Source organism: Odontomachus brunneus, unplaced genomic scaffold, assembly GCF_010583005.1.
Source record: "Odontomachus brunneus isolate Ranch 3 - 2012 unplaced genomic scaffold, Obru_v1 Obru_scaffold_086, whole genome shotgun sequence".
Taxonomy (NCBI): Eukaryota; Metazoa; Arthropoda; class Insecta; order Hymenoptera; family Formicidae; genus Odontomachus; species Odontomachus brunneus.
Window position 1 is genome coordinate 560,729 of NW_022639536.1, and position 4,262 is coordinate 564,990.

General features: G+C 40.2%; 1 pseudogene; it reads right to left on the reverse strand.

Moving 5' to 3' along the window:
* Positions 1-3,640: 3,640 nt before the first annotated feature.
* On the reverse strand, positions 3,641-4,044 carry LOC116847988 (annotated as a pseudogene).
* Positions 4,045-4,262: the final 218 nt, after the last annotated feature.

Sequence of the window (4,262 nt, forward strand, 5' to 3'; positions counted from 1 at the left end):
CAATCCCAGGTAGCAGACTCATGTCAAAATGACGTCCAAATCTGGTCAGTTTATGACCAAAAGTGACCAAGGAATGACTAAAAATTCAGAAACGTCATTAAGACTTTACAAAAGAGACGTATTTAATTTATAAATATAAGGTGTAGTAAAAAGAAATCCATTATTTTTCCAATAGATGGTTTTAGTAATGTGTATCTCGCGTTGTATAAGTGCGATCGGTTTATGCTAGATGGCGTTAAAAAGATAAGATTTCGTACTAAAAAAACTTCTCAGACAGTTTTGTGATTGTTTGACTCAGTATTGTTTGAGCGCGCATAAAAAATGGACACCAACAAAGAGAAAATACGCCATATTTTACAGTTTTTCCTCGATAAAGGAAAAAACGCAAGCCAGGCGGCTGAAAATGTGAATAGTGTTTATGGTCTTGATACTGCAACAGCCAATCACGCGCAATTTTGGTTTCGTCGATTCCGTTCCGGTAATTTTGATGTCAAAGATGCACCACGCTCTGGAAGGCCAATTGTCGAAAATGTCGATAAAATAATGGAAATCGTCGAGTCCGACCGTCATGTAAGCACTGTTTCGATTGCCCAGGAGCTAAACATTGCACAAAAAACCGTTTGGAACCACTTGAATAAGGCTGGATACAAAAAGAAGCTCGGTGTATGGGTGCCACACGAGTTAATGCAAAAAAACCTCATGGACCGAATTTCCATCTGCGAATCGCTGCTGAATCGCAACAAAATCGACCCATTTCTGCAGCGGATGGTGACTGGTGATGAAAAGTGGGTCACTTATGACAACGTCAAGCGAAAACGGTCGTGATCGAAACGCGGTGAGCCGGCGCAAACGGTGGCCAAGAGATTGACGGTCAGGAAGGCTTTGCTGTGTGTTTGGTGGGATTGGCAGGGAATCATCTACTATGAGCTGCTCCTGTACGGCCAAACTCTTAATTCGGACCTGTACTGTCAACAATTGGACCGTCTGAAGGAATCAATCGCCCAGAAGCGGCCAGCTTTGGCCAATAGGAGAGGAATTGTGTTCCATCAGGACAACGCCAGGCCACACACATCGATAGTGACTCGCCAGAAGCTCCGGGAGCTTGGTTGGGAGGTTTTTATGCATCCACCTTATAGTCCGGACCTGGCACCAAGTGATTACCACCTGTTCCTGTCTAAGGCGAATGATTTTGCTGGTGAAAAATTTGTCTCAAGAGAAGCTTGTGAAAATTGACTGTCCCAGTTTTTTGCTATGAGGGACAAGAGTTTCTATGAGAGAGGCATAATGGAATTACCTTCAAAATGGAAACAAGTTATCGAACAAAACGGTGCATATTTGACCTAAATCGGATCATTCTAACTATGCTAAATAAAGCCTTCAATTTCATGCAAAAATAATGGATCTCTTTTTACTACACCTTATATATAGCCAAAACCACATATGTTTATAAAAGTATATAAAGGTATATAAAAGTAAAAACTGAAATTATTAATCATTCGCACTTGGCGTAAACCTCTTGATATCATTACTTTTATAGAGAGTATAAAATTGTTTTGTATTTTTGAATAAACTATTCGCGAGAGTACAATTGATCTAAATAAAGTTGTTTTAATAATATTTTTTTAAATATCTTTTAGCTGAACACTTTTGTTGTAATTTATTTATAACGATTTTTTTTTGTAAAGACAAATAATGCTAAGGCACATGCACTTGGCTTCTTTTTTTTACTTTTTTTGAAGAAGTAATTTTGTTTTTAACTGATACTTCGTGTTATATAATCACATAAGATCAAGAAAGTTGCATTGATATGTAATATATTTATATGTATATTGTAGGATTGTGACAGATAATATTTGATTTTTATTTTTATTTTGTTTAATTTAATTTAATCTTGGCGCCACAAGACGAGTGAGTTCTAACAACGAGCTACTCTGTTGACTCGCGTTGTAGCGGGGTTAGAGAAGAGAGGAGGGAGTGTGAGTTAAGTTATGACGAATAAGAGGAGGACATGTAGATCGAGCGAGCGCTTTAGCTAGTAGTGAGAAAAATGTGTCTTGTGTAGCGTGCGGAACTTGCGGCACCCCTGTGCCATTTATATAATTTATATCACAATATACTTTATTGTTATTTGGAATTCACTGGATTCAATTCCTATAATATGATACGTACCCAGCAAGAATACATATAACTGATATTTCTTCCCATACAGAATAAATATCCAAAATATACTTCATGGATATCCTATAGATATCGCGGTATCTATAGGATATCCATGAGATGTATTTCTGATATTTATTCTGTATGGGTTGTTATAACTACGAAGGATCAACAAAGTTGCATTGATATGTAACACATATATATATATATATATATATATATATATATATATATATATATATATAAACAGGGTGTCTGGTAACTGATTGAGCAGCCGCCGTGTACAGGTAGAACAGGTTAAAATAATCATAAAAGTTATATAAAAATTTGAAATTTTCTCAATATTTACTCCGTAATTAATGAAAATGTATAAACAAATCAGCGTACGAGAAGCGGTAAGGCAGGCTCTGTGTGTGAAAGAAATGGCTTACCTCCTAGCAACGATAAATAAACAGCTGATTTCGAGGCGGAGTAACAAGCGACACGTAGCACGCGGCCGCGCGCCGAAAAATTATTATCCTCCGTGACAGATTCATGTGACTCTCCGGGTTTACATAGGAAAAAAATAATAAAGTGCTATCATTTCCTCACCACCTAGCGGTAGATAGCACGGTGCGTCTTTTTTATAGTGGTATCCCCAGTAGGTCTAATCCACTCTCATTATTTAATGCAAAAATTGCTCGAAGTGTCGTCCGTTCTGCTGTACGCAAAGTTCGGCTCTTCGAACAATATTGCACGTTGCACGATGCGCCATTTCCGGCGTAATAGTACCGAAAGCGGCAACAATAGCTGCACGTACCTCGTTTTCTCTACTATTACGTCGATGTTCAACTAGATTTTTTATATAACTCCATACAAAAAAATCTAGTACGTTTAAGTCTGGCGACCGTACCGGCCAAGTGATTGGGCCACCACGACCCATCTACTTATCAGGATAACGCGCGTCTAATATATCGCGTACTTGTCGAGAGAAGTGCGCAGGAGTTCCGTCGTGCTGAAAAATCAGCTGCGCCCGTGTGCGAAGAGGCACATCGGCGAACAGTACCGGCAACTCCGTTTTTAAAAAGTTAGCGTATATTTCGCCATTTAAACGCGGTGGCAAAAAATACGAACCAATCTAGAAATCATTGACGAAAATGTTTAGATTTAATGGCGAAAGAAAAGTTATTTTATTTTTATCGCTCACACATACCACTTGATCCGCGATCATTCCCGCCCATACGTTGATAGACCATCGATTCTGAAACGCACCTTCGCGGACAACGTGAGGATTTTCTTCGTCCCAATGTAAAAAATTACGCGTATTAAATACGCCGTTTGGCGTAAAAGTCGCCTCGTCGGTGCACAAAATACGGTCCGTGAAAGACAGATCTCGATGGTATTGCGCGAGAAAACCTGCGTGTTTTGCCGACGGCCGACGGTTACAATTCAATAAAAATACCGCGAATATAAAAAATCAATAATCGCAATACCTTCACAAAAATTAATTCTTTGTTGTGCATCTCCTGGCAGCTGCTGTTGCACACGCTGATAATGGTACGGGTGCAATCCGTTCACACGTAAAACGTGATGCACCGCGTACCGCGAGAGTCCCAGTTCTCGTGCCACATGGCGCACGCTGGTCCCAGAGTTTTCGTAAAACGCGGCCAGAATCCTCTCTTCATCTCGGGCGCGACAACGCACTCGTGGACCATCCGCACCATGATTATGCACAAGACACCCAATTTCACGCAATCGTTGCACTGTACGTAAAATTGTATTTGCCGTCGGATATCGTGCACGCCCGGGATGTCGTTCCGCGTAAACGTGAGCCGCGACACGTGTGTTATCTCCCGCTAGCCCGTAGGCAATAATCATGTCCGTGTACTTCTGTGAAGTAAATCGCATTTTCATCGCGAAAAAGCACTACGCGTACACAATCGTTTCACGCGACTGCAGTCGCCTCCGTCGGATACACGAAACCGGGTGATCATAAAAACAAAACATAATCGAGCAACTTGTTCTTTGATGCTATCTCCCTCTCGTATAATAACATTGCTTACGAGATCGACTCTTTCTTTCTTTCTCTCAACTTACACTTTAGAGAATTTATAAACATTGTGTTG